This window comes from Symphalangus syndactylus, chromosome 14 (assembly GCF_028878055.3).
Source record: "Symphalangus syndactylus isolate Jambi chromosome 14, NHGRI_mSymSyn1-v2.1_pri, whole genome shotgun sequence".
Classification (NCBI taxonomy): Eukaryota; Metazoa; Chordata; class Mammalia; order Primates; family Hylobatidae; genus Symphalangus; species Symphalangus syndactylus.
This window is the reverse complement of record NC_072436.2, coordinates 78,467,357-78,493,072: the sequence shown is the minus strand read 5'-3', so window position 1 is coordinate 78,493,072 and position 25,716 is coordinate 78,467,357. Positions and strand designations below refer to the sequence as shown.

The window sequence follows — 25,716 nt, the reverse complement described above, 5'->3', positions numbered from 1 at the left end:
GGTGTCGGTCTAGTTCCGGTTACAAACTGGACAGAAAAGTCCACTGGAGTCTGGCTAGGCGATGCGCCTAGTCCCCTAGCCTCAGACTAACCGCAAGAGGGGCCACCCACAACTGGAGGGGCGGAGGCTGGAGCTGAGTTTCATTCGTGTTTTTGGAGCTGCCGGGCATTTCCAGAGGGGTCGCCTTCCTAGAGGCCCCCTTTCCCCAGCTTAACCCTCGGCTTTGCAGGCGGGTGCGTGGGGGCTGGAGGGTCCCTGGAAGCCGCGGGGAGCGCGGGCCCAGGTAGGTCCTGGTGCCTGGTGGAGAGAGCGGAACCCTCCCAAAACTTGGGGCGCGGGGCGGGGCCGTCGGGCGGTGACGTGCGGGGCGGGGCCGGGCCCCATTGGCGGGCGGGCAGGGGCGGGGCGGGGCCGGGCGCCCGCGGCGGCTGCTGCGCCTGGAACCGGAGCTGGGAGTGAGGCGTAGCGGCAGCGGCGGCAACAAGTGCCGGAGGCCAGTAGAGTCGAGCCGGAGCAGTCCCTGCCGCCGACACCGCCGGGCCGCCCGTCCGGGGCGCCTCGCATGGAGCGTGAGCTGCGGCAGTCGCCGGGCTGAGCCGCGCGGAGCGGCCGGGACGTGGATGTGGCCGCGATCTCCCGCCCTTGCCCCCGCCCCGCCGAGCTGGAGCTGCTCCCGGACAAGGTAGGGCCCGGGCGCCGAGCACCCCCGCCGGCTCCCTCCCCGCTGCCCTCTCCCCGCCAGGCCCCTCTACCGGTCCCCTCCCGCCTCCCTGCTTCCCGGCCCCACCTTCCGGACACCCTGCTACCCCCGCCTGGTTCCTCGCCGGTTCCGGCTAAGTACCCGCGCCCCGGGGGAGGAAGCCGTCCCTAGGTGGCTCCTGCCGCATTTAAGCCTCCCCTACCTTCCCGCCGTCCCAGCCACCCAACCTCAGCCTAGAGGGAGAGGAGAGGGACACCGCCCGCTGCGGGGCTTTGGAACCTCCCAACCCATTCCGTGCCCACCTCGCCCTGGAGCCCGGGGACCTTCCCCCTCCCCGCTGCACCCCAACTTCCGGGGGATCCGGCGCCAGGGCGATGCGGGCTTTGGCAAGGGGCATCTGGGGCCGGGCCTCCTCATCCGGGGCGCGCGGGCATTTCGGGGAGGGGGACGCGCGTGATTCCTCGCTTGCACCCCCGCACCCCACCCTCGCACTGCGCCGGCCTCCCGTGCCGCATGGGGAGATCAGGTGTTTTGTGAGCCAAAGAGCCGCCGGCAGCCGCTCCCCACCCCCAACCTCTGCCACTTCTGTCTCCGGCTCCCCCAAAACTGGTTTCTGCCAAACTTAGGGAGAACCTTTCGCTTTGACCTTTAAAAAAAATATTCCACACTGCCTGCGTTGAATGATTAACCAGGCTGCTAGCCCGAGTCGTGGGGGTGGGGTGGGGCGGGGTGGGGTGGGTGCTGCCAGGCCAGGGAGAGCCTGAAGCCGAACTCTGCCAGACACCCCTCGTGGGAAGGTGGGCGTGGGGGCCCCTGCCGGGGCTGCAGGCGCGGGGCTGGCGGCTACTCCAGCACGGCAGGCGGACCCTTCTGGAGGCAATAAACCGAGTCACCTGGTTAATTTCCAGGCCACGGTATTTGACACTCGGGGCTGGGGAGCCGCAGAACCCCCTGTACCCCCATCAAGTAGAGGAGCAGTCGGGAGACTCCCCGCAAGTGTCACAGCGTCAAAGCTCATCTTTAAAAATAAGTACATTTATAACCTGCGTTGGCGAGGAGGCGCTCTCCTGCCCAAAACGTAGGGGTGGTTAGTATGTTGAGTGGGCTTAGCTCACAGGTGCCTGAGCTGTATCCCCCGTGGCTGCCTCAGCCACGCCAACTTCGCAGAAAGATTGTTTAGAACAATTAAACCATATTATTTTGCCCTTCTCTTGTTGGAACCCTACCGTAATATCTGATAGCGAAGCCAGTTGGTGAATATAGAATTTCTACTTGTTAAAACAAATTCTTCCGGTGTAATTATTTGTGCCTCTGGAGGTGGTAAACGAGGTGGCCGATAGGGCTGGGACTGGGAGTGGAAAGGCGGGGATCCTGGCCGAGCCAGTCCCGGGGCTCCGGTGCCGGCTCATAGTCGCACCCATGCGGATCTGACAGCTGACCCGGAGGGAGGACCGGCAGGGCAGGACAGGGCGGTCACTTCCCACTGTCCTAACTCCTGCTCCTGGTTCTTTTGAGTAGAGGGTGGTTAAGCCTGGAGGAATTTGGGAGAGTTTTACTAGGAGCCCATGCGCTGTTAAATCAGATTAGATTTTAAGAACACAGAAGTGCAAGAACCCCATAGGGCTGTACTTGAGTTAATTTGAGTAATCCTTTTCCTCCCGGCCCAGCCTTTACAAATGTGTTTATTATTAGATCTTCTGTTTGAAACTACTTTTTTAGTTCGGAATATTGCTTTTTCTTCCTACAGCAAGGGTTCACTGTTTCTCATTTACTTTTTGTGCAGACGGCATTTGTATGATGAAGGCCTAATTCTCTGTGAAACTGACCAGTTCTCACCCTTACCATTCATTAGACTTGATTCTGCCACATTTAATTCAGTGATCTTGGGCAAGTTATTCTTCACCTGAGCCTCATTTTACACATCTGGTTTTGGGGATGGTGGTGTCTGCTCTACAAGATTATTTCTGAGGACAAATAGGATGTTTGCCAAACTCCTAGCACTGCACTGGGAGAGTTAAGAAGTGCTTAATAAATGGTGGTCATTGCTGTAATCAATAGAGAAGTTCCTCCTGGCATTGACTTCCCCTTACCAAAAACAGTAACCCTGTGGTAGCCGTTTAGATTTGCCTGTGTGAGACTGAAATCAGCCACATTTGGCAGATGCACATCAGAAGGTTCTTAAAACCTAAGTAGTATTTTGAGGAAAATAAACATGATTTGCTTGTTCAAAAATTATGAATTTTTTTCTGGGCTTCTGGTGAAGGGCTGAGTATATGAAGGTTTGTAGTTTTGAAGATTTTCTTGTTTTAAAGAAAAGTCAAAAGTTTTAGGTTTCTGATACACTAAAGTTATGCTAAAAATAGGAAAGTGAAACTGATTGATTTTCACTATACTGTTCAAATGTGTGGGTTTTTTTTTTTTAAATAGTTGCATTAGTGAGGCATCATTGGTATGTTCTAGAGAGAAATATGCGGGGCTTTTTCAGCTGATACAGGGATAAAAGGTGAATCCTCTGTTTCTCAAACTTTGAAACTTAGCTTTAAATGTTTTTTTCTTTTTTTTTTTTTTTGAAATGGAGTCTCATTCTGCCGCCTAGGCTGGAGTGCAATGGCGCAATCTCAGCTCACTGCAACCTCTGCCTCTCGGATTCAAGTGATTCTCCTGCCTCAGCCTCCCGAGTAGCTGGGATTACAGGCATCCACCACCATGCCCGGCTAATTTTTGTATCTTTAGTAGGGACAGGGTTTCACTATGTTGGCCAGGCTGGTCTTGAACTCCTGACCTCGTGATCCAGCTGCCTTGGCCTCCCAAAGTGCTGGGATTACAGACGTGAGCCACCGCGCCTGGCCTTAGCTTTATATGTTTTCTAGCAATTCTGGGGTTTCATGAAAATCCTAATTTAGGGATGCTGATCCACAGCTGTTAATGTTTTTGACATACTGGGTCAGTGCTTTTTATTCATTCTAACTTGGTTAATGGATGCAGTATTTGACTCTATTTTTTGTATTTTTTTTGATGGTTTTATTGGAAAGTCTGTTAGAGACTTTAAAAATTAATAACTGCCTATGGTTACTTTTATAAACATCGAGATCTTGAGATCTTGCAACTAGGATAATACTTGGTGATGTGTAATCTATTGCAACATCCCTGATGGTGGTACATACATTACCAATACTGAAAGATTCTCATAAAGGCCTTTTGGTCTCTTATGTAAGTGCCCAGGGGAAACTAAAGTCATTTGGTTGCTTGGTATTTTTGGTGTGTACAGAAGGTTAAAACATGAATTAAACTAGACTCTGAAGTGGTAAATGTTTCCTGGCTGCATCCAGTAAAGAACACAGCACAAACACCCAAAAGGTGTGGACCCAGCTGTCTTTTTCTCCACTCTCTAAGGTGGGATTGCTGTTCCTACGTACTTGCCAAATATGTCTGCAAATTACAGAATGAATACATTCCTCTCTCTGGAGAGGCAATTACTGTTTGAATAAGAGGTGTATGTGTGTGTGGGGTAAGGTTTTGGGAGAACTGATGTAATGATTTCATCATCACTCACTGGTAAGGAGGCTTTGCCAGGCTGAACAAAGCTTCAGCAAAGAGAACTTGTTACTTGATGGAGAATTTATTATTAGGGCTTATGTGGCACAATTACTTTGCTGCTGGAAAAAGTTATTTGTACTGAGTTTTCTATTTGTTACAAATTTTAAGAGTTGAGATTTTTGCCCTCTGTGTGTTGCCCTGTGAGTATTAACGACCTCTGCCCACCAGCTTTGTCTTTTTGCCTTGTGTTAATTTTTGTAACAAAAATTCAGATGTCTTTTGAGAGTCATACATGTGTCTTGTGGAATTTTAGCTTTAGGTATTTTCATATATAACTTTAAGAATATGTTACAGATTATTTTCTGGAAATCTATAAGTTAAATTAAAAAAAAAATTTTCTGATGTGGCTATAGAGGGGGAAATTCCCAGTAGCCAGGAAATTGATACTTTCTACTTTTCATTCTGTGGCATTTTAAAACAGCGGGTTCAGGTGTCTTCATTCTGATATGAGTAGGATGTACGTAGCTTACCAGAATGTTGAAAAAATTGATAATCCAAGGCAATCAATTCTAGCATGTGGCTAGGTTCTGTCCAAGTGCCATGTGGTGGTTTAGTGGTTAAGAGCATAAACTCGGAGTCCATAAGATGAGGATTTTTTTTTAACTTCATGTATAACATGCAGTAAAGTGTGAGAAGTGTTAATATTAAGCATGAGCTCATGTATGTAAGCTCTCAGATTAAGAAATAAACATTTTCAGTACTGCAGAAGGTTACTGCGCCCATGTCTTGTCCATGTTCCCACTCCCTCACCCTGAAGGAACTGTTATTCTTTCTTACATCATCATAGATGTGACTTGTGTCATCATAGATGGGTTTTACCTGTTGAACTTCATGTAAGTGGAATCAGTCATACAGTGTGGCATGTACTCTTTTGTGAAATAGACTTGAATTCTATTTTTGCCACTTACTGTGTGACTATGGACAAGTTACTTAATCTGAGTCTCAGTTACATATGGGAATGCCTAAAGTTAAAATTACACGAACTATTTCAGGATAAATTTTCTCACTTGTAAAATGGGGAAGATAAAGCCCTATGTTAGATTTACTGGGGAAAGTAATATATAGCTGCACCTAAAATACCTAGCACTGTGCCTGACTGCATTTTCCTCTTCCCCTTTTTATTTCTTTAATAGGGTGATAACTAAAGCAACTAGATCTTTTGTGTTTAAACGAGCTATTTCATTAAAAGTTCTGTAGGTCTTTTATTGAAAGTTAGAAGACAAATCTTTATTTAATACTTTGTTGATACAGCTTTAGCTTTAAGATGTATTATTTGTTAGTTGATTGCCTGTTTTTGACATTTCCTCCCTAAAGACAGTCATTGAAATGTCCCATTCAGAGCTGTTTGGCCACCTGTGTAACATGAGCTAGGATGCAGTGATGAGAACTGGTTTATGGTCGATTATGGAGCTTGTGGAAGACTTTAGTTTGGGTAAGAGTCATCAATAAGTGCCCAAGATGCACACAACATCTGCTTTATGTTTAGTGAAATAATTATTTCAGAGGTGAAAGCACAGGGCCAATTATTTTAATTGCTTGCTTCAGACAAGCCACTTAAAACATTTTCAGCTCTTGTAATCTTACCGTGTAAGTGGTATTACATAATTCCATGGCCTCATGTCTCCTTATTTGTTTGGTACTTTGCATTTTTGGACCCATTCTTCAAATGTAACTTGGGTAGTACTTGGCATTCTTTCTAAATGACTTTCATTAAATGTTTATTTAGAAAAAATATTCAAGATAAAGTAAAGGAAAATAAAACTAATTCTACCCTCTCTCACCACTATAACTACAGTTAACTTGATGTGGGTCCTTCTAAGTGCTCATTTCTTCTTTTGTACACTTCTAGAATGACCTTAGGAAAAACATACTTCCAATACTTTATGGAAATTTAAAACAAAATATGGGCCTGCTTAGAGATGTCTAGCAGAGAAGGCAAGAGTCTTTGTAGGCCTAAGTTCAAATCTGTCCACACTGTGGTCCCTACTTGTACCTTTGTTAGTGCTGAGCAGACAGTCCCCCAGAGACTCCATCAGAGGGTCCCCTGGTCTCCAGATTACAATAGCCAACATGGAAAACCTGCCCTGGAATACTTCTCTGTTAAGACCACAAGATGTTTGGTGAAGTGGGCAGTTTGTTCTCCAACCAAACACGCATTGATTGAGCACTTGGTGTATGCCTAGCACTGTGCTTGGCTGTGCATGATTGCTGCCTTCAGTGGGCAGTGTGGTGGAGACAGCCAGGAACTGGTAAGATTGCCTTGGTAGAGGTGTAAGCAAATTACGTGTTGGAGGCAGCCAAGAAAGGCTTCTTAAGGAAGTGGCCATTGGGCTTGGTCTTGAAGGATGTGAATAACATTTCAGGGGCAGAGAAAGGAAGTTAGAAGTGCTCAAGGGATTGTAGGCTGAGAAAACAGGATACAACAGAAAGGCTCACAGAGGTCTTTTGGGGAAACAGCAGGTGATCCATTGGGTTTGGAGTGCATGGTGCTTAGAAAGGTGTAACAGGCCATGATGCAACCTTGGGGATCATGCAGAGATGTGGCAGTTAATAGTTATGGAGGTAGTGAGGAACCAGTGAAAGTTTTTGTGGTCAGGAGAGAGAGAGAGAGGGTGTGCTGACAAGTTATGGCCAGGCTTGCATTGAGGAAGATGGGCCTGAGCGTGAATGAGGCGAGCCTGACCCGGGGCAGGTCATTGCAGTCCCTCTGTTCTCTGCTTCCCATTTGCCCTCTACCAGTCTCTCTCAGAAAGAAGCTGGAGGGATCCTTTAAAAACTGAAATGACTTGAGGTTACTTCTCTACTCAGAATCCTCCAGACAGAATCCCTGTCTTCTTCAGAGGAAAGCCAGAGTTCAAATGTCACCTACCAGGATTGGTGATCTGCCCTCCTCTCCTACCTCTCTTCTCTCGCTCATTTCACTCCAGGCACAAGGCCCCCAGCTTTCCTGCCTCTGGCCTTTGTGGTGACTGTTCCCCCTGCCTGGAACTATCCTCACCTCTTCTCCGAGAAGAGGTTTTCTCTGATCACCCTGCATAAAGCAGCCTTTCCTTTATCCCCTGTGCAGTGCTTCATATTTCATCTAAGTGTTTATCAACCTTACAACAGACTCTGACTTGATTCTTTGCTGCCTGTTTTCAACACTGCTTGGTTTAAGTAGGCGTTTGATATTTGTTGAGTTAGGCCATTTCATTAAAATTAGTCTTAGTAGAGGGGAAACTGAGGGCTCAAACCAGGGCAGGGATGGTACAAGATTGAAATGTGTATGTGTGTTATTTGGAAGAGGTGGATGAGAGAAAAAGACTCATGGTGGGTGTAAAGGAATTTGGAAACCAATTAGGAGAGGTTAGGAGAAGGGCCATGACACAGGTATATTGGGGCATTTTTTAGCATATGAGATATGGGAGTCTGTAGTGATGTCTAGGGGACAAGAATAGGGGGGAAGGGAAGACCCAGCAATAGACTTATGCCCAGAACTGCGGAGCAAGTCCATTTTGTGGGATGGGGCCAAGGAGCAAAGGCTGCCAACATGCAAGAGAACCCCGGGGGTTCCTGAGCTTGGGGTGGGGTAGACATGGAGGCCAGCAGTATTGGGTGCCCTAGAAAGGAGGGTGCAAGGACTGCGAAGATTCTAGAAGGTGAGGGGGATTGGGAGGGTCAAGGCAGGACAGATGGGCATGACAAGGAGCATGTGCCTGGAGCCTTTGGAGAGGGAGAGGCTGAAGATGGGGGAAACAGTGGAGATTGCTATTGGTGTAAGACCCCAGAAGCAGCAAGAGCTGTCACAGGGAGTGGAAATCCTGGGAGTGGGGGGTTGGGGACTGGCTGAGGTAGAGAACTTGAAGTAGGTTTTGGTCCCAGAGCTGACATCAAATGTCGTTGTAACTATGGCAACCCACTTAGCTCCTGTTTCCCACCTCCCTGCAAAATAGCATGAAACCTGCACAGCCAACTTCACATGTTTATTATTGGAATCCATTGAACTCATGAATATGAAAGTGTTAATACTCTGGGAAGATATTTCTATGGACCATAAACTTCCTGCAGTTTATTTGTGCTTCAGAATTTTTTTCGAGACAGAATTTCCCTCTTGTTGCCCAGGCTGGAGCGCAGTGGCATGACCTTGGCTCACTGCAACCTCTGCCTTCTGGGTTCAAGCAATTCTCCTGCCTCAGTCTCCTGAATAGCTGGGATTACAGGCATGCACCACCACGCCTGGCTAATTTTGTATTTCTAATAGAGACAGGGTTTCTCCGTGTTGGTCAGGCTGGTCTCGAACTCCCAACCTCAGGTGATCCACCTGCCTCAGCCTCCCAAAGTGCCTGGTAGAAATTTTTCTAATTGTTTATTTTCTTTGAGAAGCACTTAACATCCAACTGGTTCTCCAAAGTACTTCTTTTTTTGAGTCTTGATCAGGGAATAACACAATTGTGGGGAGTTTTATGTGCACCTGTGTGTTTTTAACCCTCCAGATCTGGCTCTAGATTGTCACTGGCAAGCCAGATGATATTTTCAGATTCAAATATATTTGTCTAATAATGAAAGGGTCGAAGTGTTACAAATGTTATCCTTTCTAAATAGTCAACATTTGGAACTAGTGAGATGTATTTTTACCTTTATTATTTTATGGTTGTATTTGAAGCTTGTTTATAAGGAACTTATGTAACTTTATTCTTGAGATGCAGCCATTATATTTTTCTTCTTTTCCTTTACCACATAAGGAATTATTTCCTTCAAATGAACTTAAAATATCTCTCATGAATACTCCTATTTTTAACTGAATATTTCTTTTTTTAAAAAACTTTTATTTCTCAAAGTTCTGATGGATCGTCTTTTTTTTTAACTCTTTATAATGGAAATTTTCAAACAAGTGCAGATACAGAGAATGGTATCATGAAGCTTCAGGTAGCCACCAGCGGCTTCAGGGTGATGATTCTTTATTTTCTTCTCTACCCCACTCACGACTAAGGGCCCATGGACACCATCCAGAGAGGGAGAGAGAGGAGGTCACACTGGACCACAGAATGTGCAGTCATCAATTTAGAGATAGTGGAGGCTGGGGGAGAGGGTTGGATGCCCCCAGGGAGAGTGAGAGGCAGACCAGGGAGATTGGAAGCCCGTGGCATTGGGATTGCTGTGGTCCCTGGTCCCTCCACATATGTGATCACCTACGGTATATGAAGGGAACGTGCAGAGACTCGCTTAAAACTGAGGTGACTTAAATTGCTTGGTAAAAGAGGCCCAGTTTCTAAGCAGTTCAATAGGGTGCCCACATACTGAGCAAACGTGTTCTCTTTTTACCGTGGTAACAAAAACTTTTCTTGGCAGGTGGCCAGAGAAAGCTATGTTACTATTGCACTTCTTTAAATATGGAAGCAAGTCTTGGTTGAAGGCCTGAATGATGCCTCCCCTTATATAGAACATTTGGATAAAAGGCCAAAGTGTTACTTTTTTTGAGGATACGTATTTTAAAACGTATATGGTTTATTTTGATATTTAAAAAGAAACAACTTGAAAAGAACAGTCCTGAAACACTTGTCAGTAAGGTGTTGGGATTTAACCAGCCTTTGAGAAAGGGAGAAGAGGCGGGACAGGAATCCGAGACGGAGCACGGAGCAGGGAGCTGGTTTGCTTGTTTGCCACCTTGCTCTGAAGTTGCCACCCAGGGTCACACGTCACTAGAAGTGTTGTCCTCTGGGAGGAGGATGATCTCTGACTGTGGAGAAGAGGCAGCATCTTAGAGGGAGCCCGATTTAACTGGATGCTCAGTGTGAGAGGAGGAGCGCTGGCACTTAGTGGCTGGGTGCTGTGGGCGGGGCCTGCCAGCCCTTGGCTGTCATTTGCCACCTGAGGAACAGGCTGCTTAGTTCCAGCCTCCCGGCTCACCTGGAACCATTTCTCCTGGGAAGTATCATAGCCAAGAGAGTGGATTCCAGGTGGTGAGGGCTTGGTACTCCTTTTGGGGGATCCTGAGTGCCAGGAGGAGAGGACGAAATCGATGGAGTGGGGGAATCGAGGCTGTCCTCATGGAGGAGGAGACAGGATTTGAACCTGGGCCTTCAAGGATGGGGGTAAAGATGGAGAGAAGCAAGATAAGGGACGTTTTAAGCCAGGAGAAACCAGGCTGAGCAGAGGTATGGGTGGGGAGGATAGTAGTTGTTGTTAAGGGGTGCTGGTGTCTAGAGGCCTCCGGGAGGGGTTTTAGGGGTGGCCTGCCTGGATCAAGGATCAGCTTGGATGTGCTCAGCGAGAATGGGGATGCCCATTTCCCTCCATGCAGCTCTGGGCTGGCGGCGGCCCATCTGGATTCTTAGTTCCTGCCCTCTCCCGCTACTTTTTCTGGGAACATAAGACAACTTTCCGATCCTGTGAGCCAGTTTACTTCTCTGTGAAATGAAGACACCTCAGTCACCACTTGACTGTGTATCCAGTTGCGCCCATGGCATATGGACAAGCCCTCACTCAGCTAATGGGTGGGCACTAGGTGGGCAGTGGTTAATTTGCTTTATTATAAGGAGTGTCCTTGATACCTTTACCTCATTTCTCTATTTTTTTTCCCTTCCCCAAAGTATCATACCATGCACTTTAATCCAATATTATTTTTATGTATTTTTTATTCTTGTGGAGACAGGGTCTCTCTATGTTGCCCAGGCTGGCCTCGAGCGATCTTCTCACCTCCACCTCCCAAAGCACTGGGATTACAGGTGTAAGCCACTGTGCCTGGCCTAGTACAACATTATTTAAAAATCTCTACACATGCCTATTCTGCAGAACTTTCTGCACTCTTTGTGCCTGCTTTTGGAAGAGAGAGTCAGGCAGCTCTCTCCAAGCTGCTCCCCTACAAGACTCCAAATGGATAAGCCAAGGAGTCCTGCAGTCTGAAGTTGTAGTACCTCACTTTCTGGTGTCCCCTTCACTGTAACCAAGGGCATATTCTCTTTTAAGAAAATGTGTCACTGGAAACCTTCATCCTAACTACCAAGAAATTGAGACTTCCCAAAGCAGTTTATTAAATTACTTAAAATACAATGAATGTCATTGGTATAATTGTAAATATTTATTGAAGTTACAAAAGGTTATTTTTAATATGCTATATGTAATCTTAAGTTGCAGCATGTTCAAACAATGCTTTTCTGATTTTGAGGTTATATTTTTATTTTGGAAGGAAGACAAATGTAAACGTTTATCTTGCAGGGAAATGTCAGGGATGCTCTCAAAGTCTACAGTTCTTTTTTTTTTTTTTAAGACAGGGTCTCACTCTGTCGCTCAGGCTGGAGTGCAGTGGCACCATCTGGGTACACCACAATCTCCACCTCCTGGGTTCAAGCGATTCTTCTGTCTCAGCCTCATGAGTAGTTGGGACAACAAACATGCTACAGGCCCCCATGCCCAGCTAATTTTTGTATTTTTTGCAGAGACGGAGTTTTATCATGTTGGTTAGACTTACGGTTCTTGAGGGACAAGAATTGCCAAGTATAATTTAATAGAATTGTGGAAAGGCAGTGGTTGTTTTGAAAGAGTTTGTCTGTAGAGAACCTGATAGAAGTGAGGTAGATCAGTGGTCCCCAACCTTTTTAGCACTGGGGACCGGCTTTGTGAAAGACAGTTTTCCACGGACTCCAGGGTGGGAGGACATGCGAGATGGTTTCGGGATGAAACTGTCTCACCTTAGATCATCAGGCATCAGATTCTCGTAAGGAGCATGCAACCTAGATCCTTGCATGCGCAGTTCACAAAGGGTTCGCCCTCCTGTGAGAATGTAATGTCGAGCTGATCTGACAGGAGGCGGAGCTCAGGCAGTAATGCTTGCAGGCCTGCCCACCACTGCTTACCACCAGCTGTGTGGCCCTGTTCCTAACAGACCATGGACCGCTAGGGGTCCGTGGCCCGGGGTTTGGGGACCCCGCCATAGATTATTCTTTTTGCCAGGGAAAATAATGGATTGAATTTGATTGCCTGAGTGCTTAATATTAAAGTGCTTGTTTTAAAATTTAAAATTTCTGCTTCTCTGTGTGTGGCCAGTTATCACACCAATGGAACTAGGTGATGGGGAATGGTGTACTTTTGAAAGTTGATCTTATGAGTTTGAGAGGGGTCATCTTTAAATTTTTTTAATTGGTCATTAGTTGAATTCTTGTACATTTTACTATGTAAAATGACAGTAATCATTTTTTCATACCTATGTGAAAATAGTCTCCTTGTCTGTATGTGTCTGTAGACATGAGGAGCCCACATAACAGACAACAGATTCCTCCTTCCTTCCCCCTTCCTTCCCCTCTTCCTCCCCCCGCAATCTCTACGCCAAGACTGCCAAGACAGGGCTGATGGCCTACTTATTTCCAGAAGCACTTGTACAAGGTCACTTTGATAACAGTTTATATAATGGGATTCTGTTTCTAGTCCAGTAAATGTAATTTATGCTTGTGCATTTCTATTAATTTTTAATTGCCTTCTTTCTCACCTCCCCCATCCCTGAGGCCTATGTTTGTTTATAGATTTATTTAATTGTATGTGTTTCCTGAGTCATGTTTTTAGGTGATTTACTGCCTTGAGATGACACCACGTAATTCTGTCTTGAGGAGTGAGGCCTAGAGGGGAAAGCTCCAGAACTGGTAGATGCTTAGGATACTTAAGGAGAAGAGGGCCAGGACTGGCACAGAGCCAGGGACCAGGGGGAGGGATGCTGGGGAGGGGGGCATGTGTGAAATTACCCAAGAATGGTTTGCTAGAGCAGTGTTTAAAATGTTTGATCAAAATGGTCAAAGAATACAAAATGTCCTTAGGTTAGGTCCTGGTTCCTTTACGGGTCCCTCCCCTTCTTGTTCTCATATTGATTGTGTGTTGAGTGGTAGGCACTAGAGATGCAGAAGTGAATATGGCCCACTCTGCCCAGGAGTCCTTGGTGTGTCAGACCTGTTATCACACAGTGTGCTAAGTCAGATAAATGTGGGTGAGGTGGTGGTAACAGCAAGGGGGAAGAAATACAAGCAGCCCAATCTGGGTGGGGGCAGTGGGGTGGGAGGAAGAGGTGATACATTGGCGCTTTTTTTTTTTTTTTTTTTTTTTTGTAGAGAGAGAGAGTGTCACTCTCGCCCAGGCTGGGTTGGAGTGCAGTGGTACATCTCAGCTTACTGCAGCCTCTGCCTCCCGGGTTCCCGGGTTCAAGCGCCTCAGCCTTCCTAGTAGCTGGGATTACAGGCATGAGCCACCACACCTGGCTAATTTCGGGCCATTGGCTCTTTTGTTTTTATTGTCGATAGCCCAGAATGGAAGCTATAGACTGTGAGAAAAAGACTTTGTTACTAATGATAATTTTGACTAATGGACTCCCCAGTCCCCTGGTACTCGTGCTAGTAATCCTGGTTCTCCTCCCCAGGGCAGCCTTGGGCAAGGTTCTGTCTCCCTGTGCCTCGGTCTCCTGTGCTGTAAAAGAGGTATTACAGTGGCTGGTCTATAAGGCCCTGGTAAAGAAATTCTTGGAGCTTCTTTCTGGTAATGAAATTGGTCACAATCTGTGTGTGAATTCATGTGCATGTTGTTGAAAAACAAGTAAAAGAATGAGGTAAGCCAGGCGTGGTGGCACACTTGTAGTCCCAGCTACGAGCTGGTGGCTGAGGTGAGAGGATCACTTGGGCCCAGGAATTCAAGACCAGATGGGGCAACACAGAACACAGGCCAGACCCTTTACCGGCCCTCACCCCCCACACACACCAAGAGTGAGATGGTACAGTTGGTGGGTAACGCTGGTTCTTTGATCCCTTTTCTGTCACAGTAGAGCTGGGGTCTGGACCAGCCCTGTGCCACTGTCCCAACCCTGTGGCAGGTTGTAAGGCTGTGCTGGTCTCCCTTCACTGCAGGCTGTGATGTTGGAGGGAAGGAAAGGCAGATTTTCTCCACCTGTAGCCAGCTCTGACAGGTGTTTAAGACGAGGCTAGTTTAAGCCCCGGCAGTCTCTCATCCTTTTGTATGAATAATCAAAACTAAGTCATCACAAAACACATCTGCAGGGGATTCTGCCTACGGTGCGGAAGTGTTACCAGACCGGGACCCCTGGATATGTTAAACCACTGAGTGGTTCCCAACCGGCCATTTTGTTGTCGACATTATTACTTTCTCATATCAATTTGGAAAAAAAAAATTCAATTTCCCTTGCCTTTCCTTGGAATGGTTTACATCTTCCTGGGTGGGTATCCACAAATGCAATAATTTTGGTACCTTAATTTTTTAAAAGTACAACTTTATTTGGGGATGCTCTATCCTCCTCGAGCAATGGTGTTGTGTGGTACAAAGTATAAGAGCTTAGACCCAGGGTTGGGGCCGAAGTCCAAACACTGGCTCCACTGGGATTAGCTCTGTGACCTCAAACTAATTGCCTCACATTTTTTAGCTTGTTGTGGAGATTAAATGAGATGAGAACATCCCAACATTAAAAATGGGCAAAGGGCATAGGGGAGTAGGAAGACCAGGAAGGAAGCATATGAAAAGATGGCGTCAATTAAAACAGGGAGATGTTCTTTTTTGGTAAAGATTAAAAAGGAGGACAGTGGCCAGGTGCGGTGGCTCAGACCTGTAATCCCAGCACTTTGGGAGGCTGAGGGGGGCAGATCACTTGAGGTCGGGAGTTCGAGACCAGCCTGGCTAATATAGCGAAACCCCATCTCTACTAAATAATACAAAAATTAGCTGGGTGTGGTGGTGGGCACCTACAGTCCCAGCTACTTGGGAGGCAGAAGTAGGAGAATCACTTGAACCCGGGAGGCAGAGGTTGCAGTGAGCCGAGATCGCACCACCGACTCCAGCCTGGACGACAGAGCAAGACTCCATCTCAAAAAAAAAAAAAAAAAAAAAAAAAAATAGGAGTACAGTATTCACTGTCAGTGTGGATGACTTCATGCTCTTGGGCATACAACGAGAGGATAAATCAGTCTGACCTTTCCTTTTGGTGGGAGGTTAAGGGTGAGAGTGAGGGGAATAGCTTGATTCTATGCTAACTGACTTTAAAAGGTTGGGTTCCCTTCGTAATGTTTCCTCCAGAAATAACCAGATGATGATGTGTCTAGGAGGGTGTTTATGTGTTTTCAGTTATAGGAAAAATCAGAAACAACTCATAAGCTCATTGATTAGCAATTGGTAAAGCCGTTGGGTGGGGTGGGGTGGCTCGTGCCTGTAATCCCAGCACTTTGGGAGGCTGAGGCAGGTGGATCATTTGAGGCCAGGAGTTTGAGACCAGCCTAGGCGACATGGCGAAACCCTGTCTCCACAAAAAATACCAAAATTAGCCAGGTGTGGTGACATGCCTGTAGTCCCAGCTACTCAGGAGGCTGAAGTGCGGGGGGATCGATTGAACCCAGGAGGTTGAGGCTGCAGTGAGCTGTGATTGCGCCACTGCACTTCAACCTGGGTGACAGAGTAAGACCCTGTCCCCCCGCCCCCCCCAAAAAAAATTTGATAAGGCAGACCACGTTTACCTATATTCTGTCAGGGGAGTTAGAGATCCGACAGAAGACAAATGACTCTTCCCCTGTGAGCTGAATCTGCTTTAGAGAAATTAAGTCTTCGGGACAACAAAACCAACTAAAATTGTAATCAATGGGCATCCAACTTGGAGTTCTTCATTTTTTCCCTTATTTCATGTTCCTATGTGATGTGATCAGTTTTCTGTTTTAAGTAGAAGGGATATGGAAAAAAAAACCACATTCCTCTAGTCCATCCAGCAGCAGCATTTGTCCACTTAGCCACAGCGTCACATACCCTCTTCCTAGGAGCCCTGGGCCCCACCAGCTCCTACCTGCCCTTCTAGTGTGGCCTCAGAACCTGTCTGTCCATGAACTGGCTGTGTCCATCTCTGCCTGCAGACACTCTGTGCCCCTACCCCATGTCTTGCCTGCCCTGCTTCTCTCTACATTTCTGAAATTTGCCCTGTTGGAATCCCCCCCACTCAGATCCTGCCTTGTCCCCTGCTGTTGACTAAAGGGCTGTCACGTATTTATTACCTCTGCCCATTCAGTGTATAGGACCCATGTTTTATACCCCCTTTTCCCCAAACCCCAGACTTAAATAAAAATGTTCATTGTTAGAAATGACTCTGGGTTGGTGATGTAGAGATCTATAACTTGTGCCAGTTTTTAAGTATTGCCTTTCTGCTCCAAATTCACCCTCAGTTGCCTGATCTCTGAAAATGGGTCTGGGCCCTTTAAATGTTTTTTCTTTGCCTTTTGTAAGTAGAGGGCTCTGAAGGGGACCTTGTATGAGGAAGGGATTTCATGTGTGCGTACGCGTGCGCTTTTCCTGCACTCCTATATTCCTGCAGGGCACACCTTTCTCCAGCATCTGTTGCTCTGTTTTCTACAGCTCTGGCATCAGTGGTGGTACCAGGAGTCTAAGACTGGATGGTCCTCATCCAACCCAGATCATTGCTTCCTACAGCCTCTCAGCCCCCATGTGTGTACCCCAAGCCTCCCTGGTGCTGGCCATCTGGTTAGCTAGCCACCTGATCTTTGTCCTGAGCACAACCCTAAGCTGCTCTGGCCTAGGGTATACATTGACGTGGCGAGCTCCTATGGACGGAGGCCTCTTCACTCCGGTCCAGCAGCACCCGATGACTCCCTGTGTGTGCCCCTCCTTCCTTCTGTCTGCTTGACTGTCTATACCCGGACTTGCTTGCCTGTACCCTAGAGGGTTGCCCCTGCTGCTTGGTGACTGGGGGGGATCTCTGGCCTAAGTACCCAGGAGTTTTTCTGCCATCTATACTTTCTTCAACAAATTCAGAAAAACCCCCTGCCCTACCAAATTTTGGGGAATATTTTTCGTCTGTTCCAGGGCATCCTTTAGATTGTTATTCTATCTTTATAGTTTACTCAAGTATCATATTTATTGTATTAAACTTCCCTTGCTTAGATTACTGTTTGGTTTCTACCTGCTGGTTGAACCCAGACTGAAAAACATTCTGTGTAGCTCATCTAAGAAAGCAGAAGGATGAATCAGAGAGAAGTCTTTAGAGACTTCTGAGGGCTCACTGAGAGCCTCCCTGCTTGTACACAGGTCCTAGAGGTTGGAGTGGAAGCATTTACCAAGCCATGTACAAGCTCTTACCAAGGGCTTCCAAAATGCACTAAGCTCCCCAGGAAGGGACTGCTTGCCTTCCAGTATTTCTTTTCTAAAATGACTGTCAGCTGGGGCAACATGAGGAGACCTCATCTCTACCAAAAAATTTAAAAAATTAGTTGGGTGTGGTGGTGCATCCCAGCTACTCGAGAGGCTGAGGTGGAAGGATGGCTTGGGCCTGGGAGGTTGAGGCTGCAATGATCAGGCAACTGTAGTCTAGCCTGGGTGACAGCAGAGACCCTGTCTCAAAAACAAAAAATGATTGTCCCACTTTAGGTAAGTAGATGCCCCCAGGTTGCAAATCTGTACTAAGGATCTTCCTCTAGGTATGCTTCCATGACTGTCATGGCCTTGTAGGTTACAATTGCTGGAGGTCCATCCCTCTCCAGAAAGGAGGTAGAGATGCCCCATTTTAGGATAGGGTGCAGGAGGGATCACGGTCTGCTGCGGAAGAAGATGGCACCCTCACCTGGAAGCACTGCTGAATCCCACACACCTGAACACCCATGAGTCTGCTGCCTTTGGTGGTCTGGGGCTGACTGTGGGAAATGAGGGGGCGGCTGTACTTCTCACCCCAGTTTACCTCTTCAGATCTTATCCCCACCCTCACGTCTAACATGGAGTCAGCACTGCTGAAATTCTTATCTCCCCTAAGTCTAGCAAGTTATTTAAATTTTTCTGTTATCCTTTAGTTCTTAATAAGTGAGACAGTTTTCTATAAACGTGTCTGTAATTCAGCACACATGTGATTTTTCCATTGTCATCTCTTAGGAGAAAGGGTGTATATATATATAATCTGGTTTCTACTGAACACTGTGTTCAGTAAACTCGTCCAGATGACCAAAGTATCTGTTCCTTTAGCAAATGCTGGGTGAGTCTCAGGTACCATGTGCTGGAGTGTAATGGTGGTGCGGTGTGAAGACCTTGACTGTGGAGGGTTCCCAGGCAGAGGGATCCTGATCAGGAGCAGATAGCCTGACTCCTGGGTAGTGAGGCTGGTGTTGAGGCTGGGGCATACCCTTGGGCAGGAAATCTCTTAGAAGAGAGAAAGAAGTGATGAAGCCCTGAGTTCAACCTCTGGGAATGGAGAAGAAAGGAGTTCTAGAAAACAACAGACACATAGCTAGAGTTAGGCTCTGAGGGAGCAGTAGCATATTGGTGGTGGTCTGGGGGAACTGGGGGAACAGCATGAGCAGGGAGGGTGTGTCCAGGGGACTGAAGACTTGGGAAATAGGACATATTTGGGAGCATAGTGGGAAAGGAGGCTGTAGGCTATTGCAGGCTCTGTGGAATAGAGGAGAGATGAGGAGGGAGCTGCCAGTGGCGTTATGGAAGCACCTGGCTCCTGACTGAATGAGCAGAGCAGGAAGCAACTCAAGGTAATGTGGGGTTTTCACCAGGTGCCTGGGAGCTTGATCCATTGAACACAGAGGCCCGAGGAAGAGGGACTCCGCAAGGCATGTGGAAGCTAATATCTGGAGTTAGTTGGTTGACCCGTGAACCCTCCTTTTGGAGGTGATGCTCATGGCATTGAATGGATGAGTTTGTAGAGAGAAGACTACTAAAGAGGCAGTGAAGGACGGAACTTTGAGAAATGTGCTTCATTTAGGGTTTGGTGGAGAAAGGCAGACCCCTGAAGAGCTATTGGAGGTTGTGTCATCCCATTTTACAAAGGAGGAAAGTGAGGCTTAGGTCCGGTAACTTGCCTAAGGTCACAGAGCCAGTAGGTAGCATAACCAGAATTTAATCCTGGTCTTCTCACTCCAGATGTCAAACTGGTTTTCCAGTCTGAAAATGGATCTGGGACATCTCCATCCTCAAACATCTGCTACCCTTATTTTTAAACTGCATAATCTTTCCACCTAGACCTAAAACCCTCTTCAGTTTTACTAAAGGCAGGGCAGAATGGCCTCTGGGAGGGTTAATTCCCTTCTCCTTTTTTCCCAAAAGTTCTGTATGTGTTTATTTGAAGAATACATCTGGTAGCTAATTTGATTTGAAATGATGAATATCATTTGAGAAAATTGGCCACACTGGGCTTTCGGGGGGTTGTAATCAGTGGGGACCAGAATATGTCCTGCCAGATGCTTTGATCTATAATGTCACCTGTGGGACTGTGTAGGTGAGTAGATTAATTATAAATACGTTTCCCTTTTAATTTTGAACATGAAGGCTAAAAGTAATGGCTGGGAACCAAATTCCTTAAATCTAGCTGACAGTCGTTCCGTGACTTACAGACTGGAGAGCAGAGGCAGACCATCATCTTAGCTGAGTGCCAGCCTCTTAGTGAGGGAATCTGTGGAGTTCTGAGGCTCCCTTGTCCCGGCGAGAACCCAGGCCAGGCCTCTTTCCCCAGTCAAGGAACAAGCTCTAGGTGTGGCCCAGCTCTTCTGGTTCCACTTTGCTGCTCCACTCACACCCTTATCACTCCACCATCTGCCAGCAGTGCTGGGAGCTGTTCTCTCCCCTAGAGCCATTTAGCCGCAAACTGTCTCTGTCTCTGTTTATCTGAGCAGAACCTGGAAAGGGCTGGCAAGGACCAGGCAACAGATGGGACAGCCAGAGAGTTGAGGACATAGGTAAACCACTCTTGCCAGACTCCTGGAGGTGGTGGGGAGGGCAAAGGGCAGAGTGAACATGCTCCTCTGGCCTTGTGATATGGCAGGGGACTTGGGCTCTTTCTCTCTGAGGATTTGTGTGTCCTGTTGGAGCAGGAAAGTAAGCAGGAACCAGGATGCCCCCTAGACCTGGAGGCTGCTAGCTCTGACACTCCTGGGGTTTAGTCAGAAGCTTGGATTTCCAGCCCCTTTCTCTCAGCCTGAGTGGGTGGGGGTGACTGGTCATTTTATTTCACGGTTACAAGGAGGCCTCGCTTTTCTTTCATCCTTAATCTTGGTAGTAGGAGAAAGTGCAGGGCAGTCTTGGTACAGGTCTTGGGTCTGGCTTGTACGTATTGCTCGTTCTGTCCCTGGCTAGTTACTGTTGGGCATCTTTTTAGCCTGCCTGAGCCCATGGCAGGGGAGTCAGACCCTGCCTGAGTTCTGGGAGAGAGTCCTCATGGCTGTTGGTGGCCACATTCAAATGTTTTCTGGCCAGTAGTTTTGCTTCAGTGCTACAGGGCTCTCGGAATTGAAGGGAACCTTTTTACGGTCATTGGGTTCAGCGATTCCCAGTCTAGTGTCCATGAATGAAACATTGGAATTGTTTCAGTATTTGAGTCCTAAGGAAAATAGCCTGTGTGGGCTAAGTAGGTATTGAAAACCTTTGCTTTGGTCAGAGCGAAACCAACTGAAGGTCATCTCACGTGGATGGGTGGGAGGGAGGCCTGGGGGAGGAGGGATCATAGCTTCTGATTTTTCTTTTTTTTCTTTTTTCTTTTTTTTAAAGAGATAGGGTCTCACCCTGTCACTCAGCCTGGAATACAGTGGTACAATCTCGGCTCACTGCAGCCTGGATCTTCTAGGTTCAAGCAGCCCTCCCATCTCAGCCTGCTGAGTAGCTGGGACCACAGGTGCATGCCACTACACCCAGCTAATTTTTTTTTTTAATGTAGACCTGGGGTCTTGCTATGTTGCCCAGGTTGGTCTCGAACTCCTGGGCTCAAGCAATCCTCTCACCCTGGCTTCCTAAAATGTTGGGGTTACAGGTGTGAGCCATGGCACCCAGCCCATAGCTTCTGATTAATAGAACAGTGGGACAATAGGAAAATGGGTGCCTTTGAAAATCATGGTTTTGCATGGGAGAAAAAAAAAATTAAAAACAGCCTCTTAGCCAAGAAACTAAGGTCTTGAGAAATTGGCTTCCCCAGGGTCATAAAGTCCATGTGAGTCACTGTCTGTTTTCACAGCTTGGTAATCTTTCCCATGTTCCAGTGCAATGTGTAGAAGCAACTAGAACTAGAAGGCCTGGGTGCAAGCCCTGACTCCATCACTTGCTGGCTGGGAACCTAGGACTCTCAGAGCCTCGTTTTTTCTCATTTTCTTTTAGGCGAGAGATGAATGGGAGCTGCCTTTTGCCCAGAGCCTGGCCTGTAGAGTCACTAATGTTACTTAGGATAGTACACTGCCTCCCATATCTGATTGTTGACTCGTAGTTTTGTGGGTTAAAATGTATAAATACAGAGCTTTTAAAAAAGTTACTTTAAGAAGATTAACCATGGAAAATAAGACAAAAATCCCTTCAGTTCCTGCAGTCATAACCATATGCAGCAGCGTTTGCTTCCGTGATTGTGTGATGGTTGAAAACTCACACTCTGGAGCTATCATTGCCTGGGTTTGAGTCCTGGCTCTACCATTTACCAGCTGTGTGACATTGGACAAGTTCAGTCACTTATCCACCCACCCTGTACCCCCTACCCTGTGCCTCAGCGAAATAAGCAGTGGGAATTTAGAGTATCTGCCTCAAAGGATTGCTGGTGCCTGGTACATATTTGTTAAGGCAGGTGTGTTCATGTTTCACTATTACATGTAGGAGCCCTTAGGACGTGGCACAGGCACAAGGGAAGGTGTGCAGGTAATAGGGATGGGTGTTATGACAGCCTCAATGCAGCACTGCAGGGGTCGAATACGGCGATGCTGACACAGGCTGGGGGTGGGCTGTGGAACAGGGAACCCCACGTGGGGCTGTGTGCTGTGTCCCGGTCCCCAGCATGCGGCGGAAGAGGCTGCTTACAGGGCAGGCCGTTGGGCAGTGTTAAAGGACGTGAAAACACCCTCTCATCCCACCTCCCTGAATAAACCCACTTTGGTTTTTTGTAGTACTTTATCTAGATTGTCACATAGTTTCAGCATCATGTCTGTACTGTTTTGTAAGCCATTTTTCAGCTAAGGTTTTCTTTGTTATACTGTCTTTCTAAATATTTTCATTTCATTAAACAAAACCAACTGAAGTTTCAAAACTGTTCTGTCCCTGTTGGGGACAAGGTAAAAAGCTAAGGTTGCTTTGTGTTTGTATATGGGGTTTTCTCTTATTTCTGTTACAACAGAAAGTCTGTGTTTCACAGCGAGAGTTTATAACATCTTCCCCCAGCTTTGGGGTAAGTTTTCTTAAATTCTTCTTACGCAATGTAATTTCCTGCTGAAGAAAGGACACTGGAATTGGGTTTTCTGTCTGCGATGGGAATGTTTAGTCAGATATTTAGAGAGCATTTTCCCACAGATATTTTTATGGGGGTCACTGCTTTATCCTCCTTTCCATGAACTTGGCTTTGTTCTAAGAGCCTACTAGAAGCTGAGTTCTCATGCAAGGCACTGTGCCCAGGTCAGAAGTGCACGATGACATTTAACCTCGATGGAAATGTGCAGATGAGAATCTTGTGTTTTCCACGTTCCTCTTCAGATTGGCTTGAAAGAAATACCCTTTAGCAAGTAATGGGAAGAGTTGCCTCAAATTGAGCCTTTGGGAATCTGAAGTCTTTTACAAGAAAGGCTGATCTGTTTCCTGAGGTGGGGCTGGGAGCTTGTAGGTGCCCCCATTTCTCTTTCTTTGGAGCCTCTTAGTAACTATCAATGTACCATGATCCCGTGCCATAATCAGCCTGTGGGACTTCACTGTTGACCTGGACCAGGTAACTAGAATGTGGTTGAGCCTCGTAGAAAAGAGAGATCCAGAGAGTCCTGGATTGGGAGCCAGAAGGTGGTCTTGTCTAAGCCTTGTCGTGTAACTCTTCCATAATATTCGGGCAAATCATCAGTCCCCTCTGAGCTTCCATTTTCTCCTGGTAAAGTGGCGTCCCGTGCAATGAGAAATGAGTAGGAAAATGCCCTGCGGGCTGGAGGCCTTGAGCACTTAAATGAAAGTTGAGGGTGGTGTTCCTGGGAAGGCCATTCATTAATCCCTGTGTCTTGAGCCACGATGATGTGAGAACTGTACCTTGGCGTGGCCTTGATTGAGGAAATAAAAGACCAAATTGTAGCAGATGAAGTTGGAAATCTTGCCAGGGGTCAGCAAGCTTATTCCTCAAAGCATCCTCAAAAGAAGGACTGGTGTTTTACGTGATAGAGGCTTCAAGTGCTTGTGGCTGGATTCCAGTTATTCATGGTCTCCCTCATAATCTAGATGTATAAACTTGTTAAATTATCTGGAGTCATTTTTACATATTATTCACCCGTATCTTTCCTAGGAGAATTAGCTCTGGAAGTTCACAACCTCCTATGTGAAGTACTGTGCTTCCTTTTTTCTTCCCTAAGCTGTCCTCTTTTACTCCAGAAATTTTGGTGAAGGTCTATTAATGTGTAAATCCCTTTACTGAGTTAAATTTTTGCCGGGTATTTAGCTGTTCATAGTATGTGCTGTTTTTTCCTGAGTAGTTTTGCCCTGTCGCCCAGGCTGGAGTGCAGTGGCTCGATCTCGGCTCACTGCAACCTCAGCCTCCCAAGTAGTTTGGACTACAGGAGTACACCACCATGCCTTTTTTGTATTTTTAGTAGAGGCAGGGTTTTGCTATGTTGGCCAGGCTGGTCTTAAACTCCTGGCCTCAAGTGATCTGCCCACCTCGGCCTACCAAAGCAAAGTGCTGGGTTTACAGGCGTGAGTCACTGTGCCCGGCCCCTTTGCAAATCTTTTTCTTTATTGTAGTTTTTCACCGTCACACATTTCCTGTTGCCCTTCCTTCCAGACTAGGAAAGGCCTGAGACCTAGAGACAGCAGTACTGGGTCAAGGGCTCACTTTAGCATTAGGAGAATTGTCCCAAGTTAGAATCTTTTCTTTTTGAGAAGCATTTGAGAAGTAACTGGAGTTATCACTGAAGTCTCCAAAGGTATGAGGTTAGGTTTTTCAAGAATAGTTTCGTGGGCAGGAGACCAGGGAGTGGGTGCTGCTGATTGGCTGTGGATGCAATCAAAGCCATATGCTGAGTCTGCAGGGGGTTGGGGGAGTCATGAGTCTCTAGTCTGGGTGGGGTAAGTCTGAAAAACATTCAAAAGACCAATCTTAGTTTCTATAATAGTGGTGTTAACTACAGGAGCACTTGGGGAAGTCAAAGATCTTGTGGCCTCTTCTGGCCACATGACTCCTGAGCAATAAGGGATTATAAAAACTGTGCTTACATTTTAGCAGAATTCAGGCCCCTCTCAATCCTAATCTTGTGACCTTTCATTAGCCTCAGCCCCCTGAACAAGGAAGGGATCAGTTTTATGGAGGGACTGTTACCATCTTTGCTTCCAAGTTAAACTGTAAACTAAATTTCTCCCATGGTTAGCTTGGCCTATGCCCAGGAATGAGTGGAGACAGCCAGCCTGTGAGGGTAGATGCGCAAGATGGAGTCAGCCATGCTAGATTTCTTACTGTCCATAATTTTTGCAAAGGTGGTTTCAGCAGTAGTAGATACAAGCAACCAGATGAAGGTCTACTAGGCAGATCTTCAGAGACACACAATAGCTTGTGAATTCCTGTTGATCTCATCTGGGCTCTAATATGTAATAGTTTTATAGCATTCTCAGCATGACAAATTTTTCTACTTTAGTACTGTTTGTTAGAATCCAGTGAACTTAAAAATCCTCTTCTTTTAAAAAGCAAATACTAGATTAAAATAGTCGCAAAGCTTTCTTTTAGAGGTTGGAGAAGTGTAGCTACCTTTTGGTATGGTACAGTCTTGGAATCTGTTTGCCTTGGCTGGTATTCCAGTCTGCCCTTCTTTAAATGTGTACCTCCTCAGGTATAAAATGGGAATGAGTAATGTACCTAAGGATAAATTCCCAGTTGAATTAATCTGATAAGAAAATCCTCAGCTCTTTATAGAACATTGCCATTCTACTTTTTTGGGCTATTTTTAATGTCACCTTGGTTTAAATGTTCGTTCTTGTATAGGTCATCCATGTCAATAGTGTTAGAACCTTGAATATCCCCAGCAAACCGTCTCATTACTCATTCTTTATTCTTCCATTGCCCACAGCCTGAAATCCTTTGATATTTTGCTAAAATATCATTTGTATTTCCCTTTTTCTTTTTGCTACAAACAATAGAGATCTTAAATATACACTTTAGGTTTTGACAAATGTGCACATCCATGGAGCCTTCGTCAGGATCAAGACCTACATGGTACATTTCTGTACCCCAGGAAGTTCCCTCTTATCCTTCTTTAAGCCCACCGCCTCCATCACTTTCAGATTTCTAGAACCTAAATTAGTTTTGCCTGTTCTTGAAGTTAATATAAATGAAAATTTGGGTCTGGCCTTCATTCACAATGTAGTGTTGTAATGTTTCATTCACAATAGTTTCCCTTTCTGTTGCCGAGGGGTACACCATTGTATGCAGATGCCACAGTTTGATCATTGTTCTGTTGATACTTGGGCTGTTGCCAGTTTTTGGCTATTGG

At 46.4% G+C, this 25,716-nt stretch overlaps 1 protein-coding gene across 11 annotated transcripts in view; it reads left to right on the top strand.

The window, feature by feature from the left end:
- The first annotated feature begins 387 nt into the window (after positions 1 to 387).
- B3GNT2 (UDP-GlcNAc:betaGal beta-1,3-N-acetylglucosaminyltransferase 2) overlaps positions 388 to 25,716 on the top strand; it is a 238,288-nt gene continuing 212,959 nt past the window's right edge. For 3 of the 11 annotated variants that reach the window (XR_010115718.1, XR_010115715.1, XR_010115717.1), the window contains exon 1: positions 452 to 682. The gene's annotated coding sequence lies outside the window, so the exon portion shown is untranslated. Of the gene's footprint in view, positions 683 to 25,716 lie in introns of all 11 variants that reach the window. The other 8 variants (XR_010115721.1, XR_010115723.1, XR_010115716.1 and 5 more) reach the window with 5 other exon arrangements.